The following is an 18,554-nucleotide window of genomic DNA, read 5'->3' as shown; positions in this document are numbered from 1 at the left end:
GAATTGTGGTACTGATTACCTTGCAATATATTTACAGGAATATCTAATTGGTAGACAACAAAAGGAAACTTGTAAAGCAGATGTCATAGATAAGATCAACAGAGATCTGGCACTGGTGTTTAACCCAGAGTAATTAAGTCACCTTTTACGCTTTTCATTGCAGCCACTAAATCTACTTAAAACTGGAATATCGCACCACAGCTACCTGAAAACAAGACTGAACTTGAGTTGACAACAGTGCAGACTAACTGCCAAAATTTAGAAATTAACATCTAAAACAACTTGGTGACTTTTACACTGTTTCACTCAAAGCGACTAAGTACTTATCACAGAATTATTTCAGGCACAGGGAGTGCAACTCCCCTAAACGCTAGCTCCTTAGAATTAGTAGCTCTCTAACATAAAAATTCTAATCAAACACTAAAAATAAGTTTACCTCTAAGGTTCTTATGGTCATACTACCGTTGAGTCAGATATTGTGATGCAGAAGAACTAAGTGAAGCCAAAAATCAGAGGGTATTAAATTAGAAAGCAGCTAGCTTAAAAGCAATCACAGTTTCATCACCAACCCCAAATTCTCAACCTAGTTTCCACCTGCAGAAGGAATTAAAATAAATACACAAAAATTCCTGACATGTACCAGTAAGATCCAAAATTATATTCTAGCAATGTGCTGGACTACACTTCCCAATCTTATGGTTTTTTTTTCCCAGGCTATTAAGAGATCTAGTCACTGCTGCAAAAGGCAGCCTCGTTTCTTGCCCCTCTAATACTAAGGCTAAGGCTGCACAACAGCAGTTGTAGATGCAAGACCTCCCAGCCAAATCCCAGACAACAGTTTAATGAAGCTTCACAACCACAGCTCTACTTATGTCCCACTCACTTCTGTAATCAAAGTTGTTAAAAGAATCCTGTGCTGTATTCCACAACGATAGTCTTTGTCCATAAGTCAAATCTAATACCTGCAAGCACTCTGGGACCTGGACTGTCAAATATGGGCACCCTCTTACTTTTCAGGGTGAACATTCAGTTTCCCATATGTGCAACAGAAGGAATTAAACAAGTTACAAACAAGGAATTCTTACAGGTTACCCAGAAAAGCAAGAGATTACAGCAAAAAAAAAGGTAACAACTAAGTAAAAGTGAGGAAGAAGAAAAATACCAAAAGAGCAGTAGTGGGACCAGACTGCAAGTGTAACAGCAAAAGACTTAGGTAGAATCCAGCATTCAGCTGGTCCTTAAGAGTTGGGATCTCCTGCTATTTCAGTACAACTGAAATTGATCATTAACACAACAGCTGGAATTACCATCATACATTGAATTTACAAAATAGCGTGAGTCAAGAAATAGAGACACAGAAGACAATCTTTACCAAATATGTCTTGCAATGCTATGTTAACTATAAAAGAATAAATAGTGTTTTTGTGGAAGTAACTTAAATCAACCAGAAACAAAAGTGCATATTACAGCAATGCATTACAGCTATTTTTTCCTGGACCTCTGAACACGAGATAGATCTACAGAAGCAAACTATGAAGTTTATGATTGACATCAAAACTTGGCATTCAGTACCTCCTACAAGCTGTTAAGAGAGCTCCCTAGGTATACAAAGGGATAAGGAATGGATTCAACATCCATCAAAGTTTAAGATGCACCCTAAATATTAAAAAACAAAAATCAGCAAACCACACTTGAACTTGCTTTTAAGTTATTCCCAGTGGGTTTGGGACACATTGGCTTCCCCAAGTACAACTGTTGGTCATTGGGAAAGCCATACAATGATAAAAAGAAGTTGCGGGAAGGCCGTTAAGTCCACTGCAACAGTTTATTTTATTTAGTAATTTCTTCTCATTATTTTTAACTTCTGACTCAGCTTTGACCCAATACTTGAAGCTCTCCATAGCCAAGACACCAAATATTTGCAAAAGACAAAACAAAACCTGCTTTCATCTATTTCTTATAACTGAGTGCAAAAATGTACAAGTTTTTCAACTCTAAATTTAAGAAGAGATTATTAATGTGTTCTCCTCTATTTTTATTTATTCACACACCTAAATATTATCCAAATATTGACTCCCTAGGAGCTGAAAAAACTGAGAAGCGTGGCCCAAATACAGTAACTGAAATGTTGAATCCTTTAAGTCTAATAAACTTTTATCATTAAGTAAATTAAATCCTAAGAGCGCTAGAGGAAACGTACAAGGTTAACTTGGGATAAAAAAACCCTGTACAGTTATATTTGATTAACACATTGCTGTCCAATCAGTTTATGGTTTCCTTTGTAGAGGCATTTTTCATTTCCTGGCAACTGGAGCTTTTAAGAGGATACAGCTATCTAGTATAATACCTCCATAACTCCTCAGCATCTGTGTTATAATTCCACCTAGCTTTTGAGACTAACAGCATAAACCTGCCAACATACCCTTGCATCCCACCATCTGTAGTTACAGACTCCATTCGCGACTACAGCACAAACTGTCCTCTTCTCTATACTTGATGACACAATCATCATCCCTGAGAGGGTATGCTACCTTCTTGCCCCATATTTTCAGTTACACTTCTTGAAAGGTTTATTTGAATTCCAATAAACCACTGAACTTGTATCAGCATTCAGTTTCTATGTATCATCCTAAAACCGAAACTATGAAGCTATAAAGGAAAGGTGTTAGAGCTGTTCAGATCCTAACTCACCTGAATGCTTATCAGCAGTAAACATCAAGGAATGTTACAGGCATTTTGTAATTTCAAAAGGGAACTTCTGGGAAAATACAAACCACAGAGCATGTTTTGACTTACCTTTGGACAGAGCAGATTTCAAGTTTTAAATGCGTTATCCTCAAAGTAGCCTAAATGTCTTAATCCTGTCTCTTTAGAAAACACTGTGACCTTCAGTCCTGAAGGAACTCAAAAAAAAGATTAATACCTAATTCTTCAACACAGCATTTAAATTGCAGACATCAGAGATAATGAACCAAGGCAAAGGGGATTGCTGGCTTTGGGATTACAGTAGAGATCAAGTCGGGTTAAAGCTGTTAACAACATTCTGGCATTGTTGCTCTTTGCAAGTATGCAGAACAAGTGTCATAATTCCCTTTGCCACATTCAAAAAAAAATTATATTAAAAATCTTCATTTGGGCACATGCTTTCCATTTGTTCACAACAAAAGAAGTGAGGATTCTTTAGAAGATTCTTCTATCTGGGATGCACACCACGTTTTATCACATTCCTCCTAAGGATGGAGGAGACGAGAAAGACTGTACAAGTCTTAGGAAAAGCCTACGGTTTACTCCTTAGTCACCGTCTAATCCAGTCATGGCTCTGGTCAAGCTCTGTCAGTCATTTTAAGGGAAGCCACTTGTCCTCTGGCTGGCAGCTGGCCAGTCACTTCTGCTATGCTTTAAATCCTTCACTGTCCACGGGTCTCCTCCAAAATGAGATATTAATGGCTTAAAGCCATCACAGTGAAGCAGCTATTCCAAGATACCACAGGGAAGCCCTAAACCAATGAAGCAAGAAGCAAATCTGAAATTAGAGATAGCTGCTGTTGCCAAAGTCTCTACCAGACAGGAAAACTAAAGCAATCAAGAGTGGAATTATAAGAGGATTCAGCTTTAATCTTTAATACATCCTTTGGCTTTATGAATATTAAAAGAAACAGAAATAAAAGTGCATCTATTTAACAGAATAAAGCTATTCATTTTAAGTCTTAACATTGTGAATGTGAAGTGTTTAGGATTGTAAAGCAATCCATAAAATCTGTTAGTTACAGCAGAGATTATATTATTCATATTCATAAATGCCCTAATGTCTCCTATCTGAACTCAAGGCACAACTGAAGAGTTTTCTAGAAAAATCTAAACATCTGGCCACGAGTGATGTCCCTCAGGGCTCAGTGCTGGGGCCAGTTATCTTTAGTATCTTCATCAACAATCTTGACAAGGAGATTGAGAGCACCCTCACTAAGTTTGCAAATGACACCAAGTTCAGAGAGAGTGTTCATCCACTGGATGGTAGGAAGGCTCCTCAGAGAGACCTGGACAGGCTGGACTGATGGGATGAGGTCAATCACACTGGATTCAACAAGATCAAGTGCTGGGTCCTGAACTTGGGTCAGGACAACCCCATGAATACCCTAGGCCTGGGAGAGAGCAGCTGCAAAGCTGCTCTCCAAAAAGGGAACTGGAGATGCTGACTGACAGCCAGCTGAACATGAGCCAGCAGAGTTCTCAGGTGGCCAAGACCACCAACAGCACCCTGGCTTGGATCGGAAATAACGTGGCCATCAGGATTAGAAAAGTGACTGTCCCTCTCAATTCAGCACTGAGGAGGCTGCATCTTCAGTACTGGGTTGAATTTTGGGCACTGCAGTGTGTAAGAGAGACACTGAGTTGCTAAAGCACATCCAAAGAAGTGCAACAGAGATGGAGAAGACTCTGGAGAAGAGGTCTTGTCAAGAGCAGGTGAGGGAGCTGGGGTTGTTTAGTCTGAAGAAAAGAAGGCTGAAGGGAGACCTCATTGCTTTCTACAACTACATGAAAGAAAGTTGTAGAGAGGTGGGCGTTGGTCTCTTCTCACAAGTCACAACCGACAGGACAAGAGGATATGGCAGTAAGTCACACTAGGGGAGGTTTAGGTTAAGCATTAGGTAAAACTTCTATAGTAAAAGGGTTCTAAAAGACTGGAACAGGCTACCCAGGGAAGTGGTTGAATTCCCATCCATGGATGTATTTAAAAACCATCTAGATGTGGTGCTCAGGGATATGGCATGGTAGTAACTCTGGCAGAGTGAGATAATGGTTGGAATTTATGATCTTGGAGGCCTTTTTTCATCACAGCAATTCTGTGATTTCATGATTTTGAAGGTATGTTATAATACTTGGTTTAATCACATACGTATACATACAGACATGCAGCACTACTAGTCAGTAAATAAAGCAAAGCTGTCTCCAAGAAAAAAAACCAAACAAAACACATACACAACAGTCATCCAAGAAAGAATGAGACATAAGGACCCTGCAGAAACAGCAAAGAACAACTTGCAGAACTGCTTAAAGAAAAGAGAGTTATCAAAGATAGAAAAAGTCTTCCTGCGAAGTCCCTTACCTGAACTTGGAGGAGGGAAAGGAGACACTGAGTTCAGAGCACACACTCTGACAACATCATCCACTAGTTACTTGTCTTTCCCCACAGATCATCATGCAAAGGTTTGATGGAGACATAATAAAAACTAGAGTGTAACTGAATTGCTTTAAACTTTACTGTTGCATCTGTAACATGCAACTATCAAAGGTTTCTGTTCTATTTTATGGCCTCCTGATGCAGTTTGCAATGTCAGGTAGACATCCAACGCTCGAGACAAATGGAGTGCAGATTTTAAAACAAGTTGAGGCAGAGAAAACTTACAAACAAATCTTGTATACCAAAAGACATAAGCTCTCACACAAAACAAGAGCTCTCACTGCAAAAACTTGCATAAGCACTGCAATCTGTAGATTAAACTATAAAAGTTAAATGACAAAAGTTAACTTGGAATGCCACCAGTTCCCTGTGCAGTATTCAACAAGCTCGCTTTCGGCAGTTGCCCACTGCTACTCTTTAGAGGCAACAATCCAGTCTACTTATGCAATCGCTACAGAGCTGGCATTTACAAAGCTTGCATCACTCTCAAAAATTCTCAGAACCCTGTAATTTTAAAGTGCATAAATGAATAATGAATTCTCCAAAGCCAAGGAAAAGAATCTTTCTGGGAAGCTCCTAAGTAACTCATCCTTTAGTAGGAGAATGAGAGTGCTGCCATCAATAAGTCAAATTACGTTCTGATGCAATAGATGTTCACATTAAGAAGCCTTTGGGATAAGACAGGTTGGTCCTTCGTCATTTTTGGAAGAGTCAACACAAATTTGCAAGATACTGATTTATCTGTTCCACTTCACTGAAGTTTATTCAATTTCCTTAAAGAGATCACAACAGCTTTCTTTCTCAACTTGAAAGATAATTGCAACAAAGTTGTCCAATCAAGGTACCCCATGACTGTGCTATTACAATGCAAAGACCATGGTAGTAAAAGTGCAAACAAGACCATGCTATCCAACCAGAAAATCTGTAATCCAGCTACAAAACAAAGCAGGAGATACAGAGAAGACCAAAAGACAACCAACATCCTCAATCACAAAAACAACCAACCAAAAAAAATCAAAATAAAAACCCAGCAACAAACAAACAAAAAATCCCACTCAAACCCACAGAAATCTTTATGCCTAACAAAACTGGAATTGAATTGTCCTGGAAAACATTTCAAAGAATGCTATTTTATTTCTGAGTATACAGTGTAAAAGCTTATCATAAAATAGGATCAAGGAAAGCAGAAACTGTGACTGAATACTGTAACAAGTGATTAAGGTGCCATGGGATTATTAGAGTTAAGGGTCAACATTTTTATAACAAAGAAATTACATCAACTTAAAGGGACGCCAAAGAGAATCAAAATATCAAACCAATCAGATGGATCTCACTCTTCAGGACACTGATGGAAGGACAGGCCAAGTTAGTTATTTCATTAATTATTTTTTTTTTCCTCTTGACTGATAAACATGAACATGGGAAACCCAAACAGTAAGTTTAATCATGCTTGCATGAAAGAACAGCTTGGGGTTTGTTAAAGTAACAGAGAACAAAAGAAATAAAACATCATTCAAAATGTTAAGCTAATGTATGGAAGCATCACTGAAAATCTGGAGGTCTGTCAAAACTACCTAAGAGTTAAAAAAAGACATTTTACAAGTGAAATATTTAACAGATAAAGCTCTTTGAGCTTCTCTTTCTCTGCAACAGTTTGGAGATAAAGTACTTCTTTGTTTAAAGCACCTTTCCAGAAAACACACAATGTTTAAAACTTCCAGTGCAACAAAAAGCAATAAAAGAGTAGTCCAGGAACACCGACAATTCATCACTGTTCCTGTTTCTATGCAGGTCAGACAAAGTAGATACCTTAAAAGATATTAACTTGACCTAAAGCCATATTGAAATGTAGTTTGCTATGTATAGATATACTCTCTTGAGGCTGCTTTCAATTATACCAATTTAATTTTTAGCACTTCCAGGTAATATGAAACCAGAAAGATCCAGGGAGCTTCAGGAAACAGCTCTCTATAACAATCCCAGTAAAAACTGTGTCAAGTTACTCAGCAGTTCAATACCTCTCTCCCAAATCAACAGAAAGTAAAAAATTAGTTTTTTTTCTCTAATACCTCCAGTCAAGCACTCATGCAACTGGGTTGGTGAGGGGTGTGAAAGTTTGCCTTTCTTTTCTTTGCATAGTAGTATGTTGTGGAATCTAACTGTCACTTAAAGGCATAGTACTTCCTAGCATGACTGCAAACTTGAACTTCCTAATTACTTTCAAAAAACTGAAAGTTAAGTACCGTCAACATCTGCAGAATCAAAAACCCTTACCTCTTTAAAATTCTATTTCTGACACTCCAAATGCAAAAAAAAAAAGTAAAAGTAAGGAGTGGCCTAGTCTTCTGAAGTTTCTAAACTTCCTGATTTTGCTTGTACCAAGAATAATCAGATAGAAACTGGACCCCTCTGCAGGAAGGAAGAAAACTGATAATCATTAGATCAGCTTCACAGGACTACTCCTCAGCAACGAGCATTAGAATGGAGTATTAATGTTTCTCTTTGCTAAGGGTTTTCCAAAAGCAGAAAAGTTGAAGAGCTGTAGTAGTCAATCTCCAGTACTGAAAGCAAACCTCTTAACTTCTTCAAGAAACAGCTACAGGTCTGCTTGTAGCTGATCATATATAGCTCACATATATATTAGGCTGAGGCAGACTCAAAGATGACCAAGCTGGAAATGCAATGGAGCATGCTATGCTTTGACAGCAACTGACAAACACACAAATTAAGGTGTTTGTTCCCAACGTGCCTGGGTAAGGCTCCCTCACCACAAACTGCTCACCAATGTGTGTGAGTGAAGAATGGGAGATCACTATCAGTGAGAAATTAAGTTCAGAAGGCTACATTTTTGCAGGAGAATTAGACAGAGGCAATTTGCTGAACAAGTGGCATTTGCAGAGAGAAAAGCAAATAGCCAAGAAACATTCCAGAAATGAAGATAACATTATACTGGATCACACAACACTATATTGTTCAGTGTAAATGATTATACTAGAGTTGATAAATGCTTCTTCACAGCAAGACACTGCAAAAAAAACCGAAATGACAAGAGCATCTTTGGCTACCAACATATCTTAAATTTTTGGATTCTAGGAGTGCATCAAATAATGGGCTAACCACAAAACTGAAAGCTGCACAGATCTTTTTAATGTATCTGAGAAGACCTGGAGAAAAAGAAAGCCAGTGCAGGTCTGCTGCATACAGCAGTATGACAGTCTGCACAAGTCAAACATCCTTGAGAAGGAAGGTTTAAGTGCCAATTCCGAGAACAACACAAATTTGCATAAACTATACCACAAGGACTTAAAAACAGTGCCCAGTACTTGGTCAAATGGTCTAACAGCATGGAAACAAGCTGCATAAATAGATGCTGTCTCTAACCTTTCTTCCCATTTAAAAAACTCACAGTTTAATACCACTTAGTGCAAAAAAGAAAATCTGAGTTTGGAAGAAGGGAGATAAGCATCTTATGGCTGCTCATCAAGAAGAGAGAAAAAGGAACAGCACAGTAAAAAACATAACTACAAAGAAAGTAGACAAAACTGCACTCAGGATTTATCACAGAGACTGAAAAGCGTTGCAAAGAATTGTGTAAAGGACATGCATCTGGAAACAGAAAGGGCAGTTCAAAAGCAGGATTTAATTTCACAAACTGGCAAGAATAAAAAAAAACAATCTAGATGGCAAAGATGCAGAACTGAGAAAGATGTGCAAATCAAAGAGACAAGAAGACTGTGCTGAAGGGGAATTGCTACACAGATAGAGAATCAGCCAAACTAGGATTGTATTCCAGCATTCTTAACCGTCTCTAGTAGTTAACATCTATCCTAATTCTTAGCTGGTTTTGCTTGGTTGGGGGGATGGGGTTGTGGGGGTTTTTTGTGCCCAAAAGGAAAATAACTTCATGAGAACTTACAGCTGTCAACTACTAAAATGAGACATTTTAACAAGCTCTGGGTTAGTTTATGACAGTCAAAGACTCATTAAGAATTCCATAAAGAATAAAAGTGAGTCATATGGTTTGAAAACAGGCCCTACCAACACTGTGATCCAATACAGAGGGATCAAAACCATTGTAATTAAAATATCAAGAGTTTTACAGAACATGAAACAGGTCTTCTGGGCGTTACCAGCTTCCATGCTAATTAGAATTTCCACCAGATTAAGAATTTATTTTCTGAAAAAGAGGCACTAAAAATTTCTGAAGTCTTCCAAGCACCATTACCAAAGGCTTCCTGATCTAAGGAAAGCGAAACAAAACAGAACAGAATACAGAACACCACCACACTGCTTTCAATTAAGTGTTGCACTGCTGTGGAAAAAACTAAAACCTAAAGCATTTTCCTTTATGTGAATAGTAACATAGATAAAACACTGACCTTTTTAAACTTTTAACACTGAAGTGATGCCCATTCAGGATCTGGTTACATGAAGTAACATTCAAATGCAGTTGAAAAGATTGAATATTTAGGTTAAGTTCTCCAGAGCAGGAACTGACTTGTCTATTTTATTTATGTACAGGAAAGCAAATATTTAACATTCAGTATCATCCACAAGCTAATAAAAGGGTACTCATATAAAATCAGAATTCCAACTCAGTTTCAGTTGCTTATAAACAGTCCTATATTGAATGTTTGAAGAATTATTCAAAATCTCATTTCCTTACAGATTTTGGCATTATTTTGAGTAATGATTCATAGTTTAGAGGACTAGAATGTCTCTCTTATGCATAAAGCCTGAGAAAATTGGGTCTTTTTAGTTTGGAAAAGAGAAGACTGAGGTGGGATCTCATAAATGCTTATAAAAACTTGGAAGGTGGGTGGGGGTGGGTGTCTGAAGGATGTGACCAGTCATTTTCAGTGGTGCCCAGCAATAGGACAAGAGGCAACAGGTGCAAACTTGAACATAAAAAGTTCCATCTAAACACGAGGAGGAACTTCTTTTATACTGAGGGTGGTGAAGCACTGGAATAGTCTGCCCAGAGATGTGATGGAGTCTCATCTGGAATCATTCAAAGCCTGCCTGGACATGTTCCTGTGCAACCTGCTCAAGCAGAGGGGTTGGGCTGGATGCTCTCCACAGTCCCTTTCAACCCCTATCATTCTGCGACCATCAATCCAGATCTGCACAGCTGTGTATATCTGCACACAGAACCCACAGGCTACCATCTTTCTGCTGCTTTTCATCTTATCTCTTCATAGGCTATGCTTGCAAAAGTGTCCTGCTTGCAAGCCTTAAAGGCAGTATATCATATGCATACATTTGTACACCAGTCTGTAATATGAACTGCAAAACAAAGAGCGCTTCTAGTTTTCAAGTGTTTTCACTACTCTTTGTGCTGGGTAATGGCTTGACTTCACAAAGCATTTATGATGCTGCATGGATGCTAACACCTCTTCTGAGAAAGCAGCCAAGGTAAAACTACTGCTAAAAACCTCCTGTTCATTCTCTCTCTCAAATCAAATCTTCCCAGTTTCCCTGGATTCTTCACCTGCTTTGCTCTAGAGCATAACAGTGCTGCAACTTCATGCCTACATCTTAAACCACCATCTTCTACTTCCCCTCAACTTTAGTCCCCTTTACTTGCGTGACTTTTTCTCACCAAGGAAGGGAACCTGGCCATCTTCTGTCTCAGAATTGAACCAGAACATTCAAGACTACACAAGATTCAAACAAACTGTCCATGTATTATAAATTACAGTTGTGACACATTTGATTTTTCAAGGCACTATCTGAAATAAAAAACTAATGGCAGTACACCCAATTGAAATGTTTTACCCTCGCTACTAAATAACCAAACTTCATGTTTTGAATAGAGTATTTCTGGAAAATTAACACCATTTTTATAAGTATCCCAGAAAAAGTTTAAGTGGGTACCAGGTATTTTACTAGATATCCCCACAAAAAATAGTGATTAGAATGCTAAGATGATCAAATATGAAAGTGAAGTCTATTTATTGCTGTGACATTTTTTGTCACTGCTGTTTAGAAGTTCTCCTTTTTTAACTATTATTTTCCCCACAACTTGTTAGCAGATCTGCATGCAATCAAGCTTTTACCCAAAAAATCTGTGTAATTTCTTCAGTGTCATCAACAAAACTGACCTATGACTATCCAGATACCAAGGTGTTAAGCCCATTAAGCTCAATAGTAAGTCTCTCCAAGGAAATATCATTACATACACAACACTGAAAAAGCAGTTAAGACATCATGCCTATGAAGTAGATGAGTTCTCCTTTGTAAGATCAAGTAAAAAGGTCATTTCAGTCAGTTTACTTTTAAAAACCCCACCTTTTCAAGTCCTCTCTGCTAGCCACAGTACACTGAGCAATAGAATTCAAGTGACTGCTTTAAACTTTGGTGATGCTATCCAGAACCTACGCAGTCAGCAGCAGCAACAGTTGTTGTGTCTTTCAGTACCTATTTCAAAAATCTAAACTGGCCAGTGATGTACACAGAGGAGCTATTTACAGGGTGACAATGGAGAAACCTGAGGCTTTCCTTCCCAAAGATTCCAGCTGCTTAAAATAAAGCATAAAAAGACTCCATATTTGTCACAAATACACTGGAGAAGGAAGTTTCACAGCATTTAAGGATGATCCCGAGATCAGGGTCTTGTGAGAATCACATCTGAATCCATTTTTCCAGTTGCTGGGGTTTTTTTTTCCCCAGAAACATGTAACCCTGGCCTCTATTTCCGAGTTACCTAGTCCTTCCTCTCCTGCTTCTCCAAATTCTGACTGCAAATTTTTAACAAATGTCTTACCATGCTTTTTAACTCCTACCTTACCTAATGCAGACTATGAGACAAAAGTTTTTGTGAGCCTCAAGCTGACTGCCTAAGATTTTTACAATAGGCTCAGTATCAGTTCACTAAGCAGGTTTTGGTTCTTTGCCTTAATAGTCTGCTTTAAAAAGTCCATCACCAAAAACTTCATAAACACCTGTGTATTAACTGACACAACACAGAATCACAGAAATATTCATGTTGGATCACCAAGTCCAACTGATAACCCTACTCTGCAAGGTTCACCTTAAACCGTATTCCCGAGCACCAACTGACTTTTAAACACACCCAAGGTTGGCGATTCCACCACCTCCTTGGGCAGCTCCTTCCAATTCCTGACCACTCGTTCTGGGAAAAAATGTTTCCTAATGTTTAAACCTACCCAGGTGCAGCTTGAGGTTATTCCCTCTTGTTCAATTGCTACTTAACTGTGAGAAGAGACCAGCACCAGTATCTCCACAACATTTTTTTCAGGTAGTTGTAGACAACCATGAGGTCTCCCCTCAGCCTCCTCTTTTTCAAACTAAACAGTCCCAGCTGTTTGCAAGCCTAGATTTTTATTGTCAGTTCATGAACATTGCTGTCTTTTAAATAATCCAAAGTATTTAAAGGACTTCTAAGACTTCCTTAACACAGTTAAGGACCATTATTTAAATTGCTTCCTTCATTGTGGTACTGAGTATCAATAGCAGGGTCAACTGACTTCCACGTTCAAGCAACTCAGATACAGACTATTTTGTGGCATCTACAGTTTCCCCAAGTAGATGAGTAACAATCTGCTTGTGCCTGTGCAAGGCACAACCAAAAAGCAATATACGTTAATGCTGGAGGGAGGGGGAAGTGTGGAAAAGGCTTAATAAAGCATAGTTACAAAATTAAAATTTTCAAGCTACACATTTAGAAAGCTGAATACCATGCCATGGTTCATCCAAAAATGACCTCACTTGAAAGATGTGAACTTCCTTCTCAGACACACCTGAGCCTTAAAAAAAATCCAAGCTTCCTCTTTCACAGACTTTAGCCATTCAAATTCCATAGAACAGACCTGAATAGTAAGACATGCCACAGTTTCAGTTTAACTCTGTTTAAATTTATTAAAATACTCAATATTACTAAGGTAATAGAGTATTTCACATGGTAATCAAAATAATCTAGTCATATCGTTCACCAAGACGAATATACTGCTTTTAGTCTTGTGCTTAAATCATTCATTTCAAGTCATTTAAGCTCCCTGATCACTGATCCAGAGAAACAGCAGTGAAAATATTCCCAAAATACTCAACTGCTATACTGAAAAATCTATTCTGCATTGAAAGATATTGGTCCATATCCCTCTGCTCTGCACTGGTCAAGCCAGATCTGGAATTCTGTGCAGAGTTTTGGGCTCTCCAGTTCAAAAGAGACAGGGATCTGCTGGAGACAGTCCAGCAGAGACCTATGAGGACAAATGCAGGACTTGAACACCTCTCCTACAAAGAGAGAGACCTGGGACTGTTGAATCCAGAGAAGGCTGAGAGAGGATCTTATCAATGTCCATAGACAGCTGAGGGGTGAATGTCAAGATGAAGATGCCAGTCTCATTTTGGCGATGGCCAGTGACAGAACAAGGAGCAACAGGTACAAGCTGGAACACGACAGGTTCCACCTTACACAAGGAGACACATCTTTACAATGAGGGTGATGAAGCATTGGGATGGGCTACCCAGAGATACTGTGGAGTTTCAAAACCTGCCTGGATGCATTCCTGGGTGACCTGCCCTATGTGACCCTGCTTTGGATCCTAAAGTTCTGTGACCCAAGTCCATGCCACTTCATTCAGTACATTAAGGGGTTACTTGTAGCACCACCGGTGTCACAATTACTTTAGGACACTGCCACCTAAGAAACTGAACAGCTTTTATAGGCTATAAAAGGACAATTCCCAGGTTTAATGTCTGAAATAGGCCCCTCTGAGTGGCTAACAGTATCACAAAGGTGTCCTTTCAACCAGTGCACACAATCTGTGCCTTGGTGTTCCCTTGGCACACCAAGCCAAGAGTACAACGCACAGCATGTCTCTAGTGGCTGTTATTAATTCAAATAATTTACCAGCCCAAAGACCACAAAATTTGTAGAGATTTAGATTCCTTATTTATTTTCAGAGCTACAAACAATCTGTTTCTGACATCCCATACTAACATTAACCTCTAAACAAAAAAAACAGTACCTGGCATAAGTTATTGCCCCATCATGACCTCAACCTTTTTCATATGTACAACAAGGACAATATTTACCAGCTTCACATGAGCACAGTGAGATAAGCTGTTATCACCTTTGGGAAAGAAAGAATATGTTTAAGTAATTTATATAACCAAGTCAGCCAAAAAAATGCTTACATTTTCCAGCGTTTCCAACCTTTTGTCCTGACTTAATTATCAAAGGCATGCAAGTAAAACTAGGTATTTTTCTTACAACATCCCAGTCAGAAAGTTCTAACTGCACAACCTTTAAGCATAAGCACTTTTCACTACTTTTGATGTAGATCCATGTCTCTCATTCCCTACCCATTACTTCAATCTTTGCTCCCCCATCCCTGCAATGCTCACTCCTCTCAGAAGCAGAGGAGGTTGATCGTGACAAGGACATCACACAGTAGTACCTTCCCCATTTCTGCTGACGATTCTGGCAAAGAACTATCACGTAGGAAGCACAAAAACAGCCAGCTCCCTTTGGCCCATGGTCTTTCTATAGGAAACACAGGAATAAACAAGCTTAGGGACACAGAAAATCATACAGGCCAAAAGAAGGAAAGGATGGAAAATAGGGAAATGTGTCACTAAATTAATTGGCTGCTAATCAACAAAGAACAGTGCAGTGTTAATTTTTCTCTGGATTAGAAGTTCACAAGTGATACTACTCAGAACATAGAGGGAGAAGAGGATTGGGAGGAAAGAGGAGGGGGAAAGAAATCAAGAGCAAACTGGTTTCAGGAAGTCACATACTAGCTCAAATTACAAAAAGTTATTCCTATGAACAGAGTTTTTGGTCACCATTTCACATAACTAAACTGAAGTCTCAAGTTTCATACTCAACTACCACTAAGACTTACAACATGTTAGGATACAATTTTCTTCAATGAAACTCAGCTAAACACAGGCAGTCAAAAAAAGGAAAGCAAAATATTTATTTTACTAGCATGGAAAAAATGGGAGCAAATAGGAAGAAATTTACGCATGTGTACAGTAGGAGCATACCTGCAATTAGAAAAAGCTTTTCCTCCTGCAACAATGTCAGGTTTTCACCCAACTGATTCACCCAGCTACAAGAAAGATCTTCATTATTACACTGTTTTCTTCTAATTAGTATGTGTCACTTAAAAATGATAAATAATTTTCTTGTAGTAGCCTGGCTACACCTTAACAAGTCTGTATGTCCTTCTGACATACAAAAATGAGGCAAAGAAGCAGGAGGAAGCAGACCAAGAAATGGTTTGGCACTAAAATGTGCATGTCTCTCTCATTTGTTTCCCCAGACATACTAGAACTACTCAAGTCTCCTTTTCTGGCACTCAGTTGACAGAACACGGTCCCATCTCCTTTAAGACATGAATAAAAAGCCCAATTTGGAGGTTATTAATCTCACTCTCTTAAGCTCTCCTTTTAGTGCTAAGTCAGATGCCCTAGAACACAAATATTCTTAAGTTCCTGAGACATACCCACTATTAACCATTTTCCCTTAAACTATGCAATCCTTCCTATTGTTAAATTAATAGCCTAACCATATTAAGACAGAATTCTACCACACAAAGAGTGAAATAAATATACTTTAAGAATCTCTTTCGTCTTCTATCAAAAGGACCTGTACTCCTTTGTAGATTACAAAGCAAATCTGAATATTCAAATTGGTTTCTAAACTATACCTCTGAAAATTATGTCCAAATAAAAGCCTTTTATTAAATGAACTGATCTAAATAAGCTTAATCAAATACTTCTTAAGACCTACACAGAAGCTCCAGACTGAATCCTACACCAGTTACTCCAACAGTGGCAGAAGACCACCAGTAGGCTGTATGACACAGTATAGATCACATTAGTGCCTCTCAGTTCCTGACATCTATTCAAACGTCTGTAATGACAGCAGCAAAATTACAACTTGATAGCAGACTAGGTTTTTCTTCAGCTAAGAATCAACTTATTTCATGCTCTCCTTGATGAATAGTAAACAATGATGGAAGATGGTCTTTTGGATGGTTTTCTGCTTTACTGCAAGAAACGCTTTGGTATTTCTTGAATTCAGTAATTTATAAACACTGCTACACCAGCTTCAGCTGAGGAAAAGGCACCAGAAGCACCATCTCTCAAGCAAAGCAAGTCAAAACAAATTAAGAGTCTAGCTGAGAATATGGGCTACACTAATAATGGTCTGAGTGACTTCTATAGAATTCTTTGTCTTCCGCCCTACAGTAAGAGCTCGATATGAATCAGAATACAGGCCATCTCAAGAAAATTGAATTTATTTGTCTAAAAGTAAGACTGTTGATTCGAATCTCTCTGCTATTTACCTTTTCCTAGAAAACACTACTCATTGGAAAAAATTGCTAAGTCAACTCTGACAGAAATAGCACATCAACATTACTTCTCGCATTATGTAATACCCTCATCATCTTGTGCCCTGCCTGATAGATTATTTTAGAACTGGCTATACCAAAACATCCAGAACTACATTACTTGACTGGATAGATGGTCGTGGTTTATTTTAAATTACCTATGAGGAACACAACAATACATTCACCTCTTTCTTCACTCTGGTCCTGTAGGAGCACAAAAGAAATAGTACTCCAAGTTGTGAAAAATAATTACCTTTTCCTTTCAGAGAAGGAATATTCTAATAAAGGCTGAAATAAGGTATAGTTCTTCATTAGAAGCAAATTATTTCAGTGAAAACGTCCCCAGGGCAATGACAGTGAGAAGAATGGCAACTTCAACAGTTTTGCTTAATGTTTATCAGCTGGTTAGTTTTAGCTTGGTTTTCAAACTACAAGGCACCTAAGACCAGGTGTTATCAGAACCAGCATACTGATCCAAGTACCGCAAAAGCTCTCTTGGTATTGTTACTGCTTATGTGAGCAACTGAACACCTTTACTGGTAAAGATAGTATCCAGCATACATGATTTCCCCAGAATCTGCATTTACAGTTGATCATCCAAAAATACTGTTCAAAATGTCACAAAGTAATTACACCACTATAACACAAAAAGATACTAGCAAAACTTTAGTTACACCAGAGTGGAGACAAAAAAAACACCACCTGAAAATTGAAGTTAATCATACATGAAAGCCAGGTTCATTACAGGTCACTAACACACAGAGACATAATAGCTAAATTAAAACAAAAAAAAGAAAATTGAAGTTAATCATATACAAAAGCCAGGATCATTACAGGTCACTAACACACAGAGGCATAATGGTTAAGTAACATTTCCTTTCCTTTTATGCATTAGCAAATGTCATCAGGCAAGTCTCAAAATGCGAGCTTTCTTTGCTTGCATTCTTAATGTACACCCAAGGTGTGTGAAGGCCATCAGTAAGCCCCATGTTTAGTCCCAAATTGAACCCAAATTTCTATACATGCCAAAAATCATTTCTCCCAATATACATCTATCAAGCATTAAAAGTATACATGGAAAGACAGCCCGAGCATGGTGCACTCGTTTCTGCTACAGCTTTATTTAAAAGACAGACTGCAATCCCGTGCTTAAAGGCAAAATGCAACCAACCCTCAGCTCTCAGGCCCTGTGAGATTTAATGTGCAATATGATAAACGGCTGACCTTGCTTTTAAAGGGTTAAGAACGAGAAAGTGTAAACCCCTTATAATTCCCCAGTTGTAAAACCAAAACACTGCCAGGATCTTCCTGCAACCAGGGCACTAATTTAGGCTAAAATAAATGTTTATTAAAAAAGGGCGTTGATTTCTTGGCAGCGGTGAAAAGCAGGAGACACCCCTAGTGTCGACGTAAAATACTACAGGACTCCATACTGTATCTCTGGGTTAATTTTACGGCAGTAAAAGGGAAATGTAAATCGTCATGATTGAAAAAACAGAACAGCTCAAACACACGCACCTGGGCACACCGCATACCTTCTGCCTAGAGACCCCAAATCCACATGCCTATCACATCTGAAGTGTCAGCTTTCTACACTCGGCCCAATTAAAGTATACATTATCTGGCCTGTCTCCCTGCCATGGGCTACGTGCATTAGAGCTTTCCGGTCTGCACATGAAGAGAAAAACGCTGCCGTTGCACCAAGGGCGGGGAGGGAAACCTATTGAGACTGCTGAACAATACCCACAAGACATCACTACCAAAATGCCGGGCTTGCTCAGGGCGCTGCTGGTGCATCTGGAAAACAGATGAAGCGCAGGCCGGGGAACGCGAACCCCCAGACTGAGACCAAATAGGGGGTAGGGGGTGGGGGAGCCAGGCTGCAGGCGGGAGTGAGGTAAAGAGGTGCCGAAGAGGCGGGAGGGGAAAAGGGAAGAGCCGAGCCCGATGAGCGCAGCCGGGCCGCAGGGGATTGGGGGCAGTGAAACGAGGGAGTAGGCGGG

At 39.0% G+C, this 18,554-nt stretch overlaps 1 protein-coding gene across 1 annotated transcript in view; it reads right to left on the bottom strand.

The window, feature by feature from the left end:
* PPP3R1 (protein phosphatase 3 regulatory subunit B, alpha) overlaps window positions 1–18,554 on the bottom strand; it is a 42,768-nt gene that overhangs the window by 23,597 nt on the left and 617 nt on the right. The gene's annotated exons all lie outside the window — the stretch shown is intronic.

The sequence above is a fragment of the Pogoniulus pusillus genome, chromosome 7 (assembly GCF_015220805.1).
Source record: "Pogoniulus pusillus isolate bPogPus1 chromosome 7, bPogPus1.pri, whole genome shotgun sequence".
NCBI lineage: Eukaryota > Metazoa > Chordata > Aves > Piciformes > Lybiidae > Pogoniulus > Pogoniulus pusillus.
The sequence above is the reverse complement of the archived record's forward strand: the minus strand, read 5'-3'. Positions and strand labels throughout refer to the sequence as shown.